Source organism: Molossus molossus, unplaced genomic scaffold (assembly GCF_014108415.1).
Source record: "Molossus molossus isolate mMolMol1 unplaced genomic scaffold, mMolMol1.p scaffold_m16_p_6, whole genome shotgun sequence".
NCBI classification, from domain to species: Eukaryota; Metazoa; Chordata; class Mammalia; order Chiroptera; family Molossidae; genus Molossus; species Molossus molossus.
The window spans coordinates 17,586,886-17,587,086 of record NW_023425399.1 but is presented as its reverse complement, the minus strand read 5'-3'; positions in this window follow the sequence as shown (position 1 = coordinate 17,587,086).

Below are 201 nucleotides of genomic sequence, written 5' to 3'. Positions count from 1 at the left end.
TTTTTAAATGTGGCATTCTGTGTGGTGGTATTGTTTCTTGTTTTATATTCATTCAGTCAGTCATTGACTGTACCCAGCATGGCCTGTAGCATCAGTGTACAGCACAGATACAGTCACCTGTTTATTTCTCTAATTATTCTCTTGAGCCCCCATACACCTCTGTTTGAAAAAAGTGTCATTGTTCCTCTTTGAGGACACCCC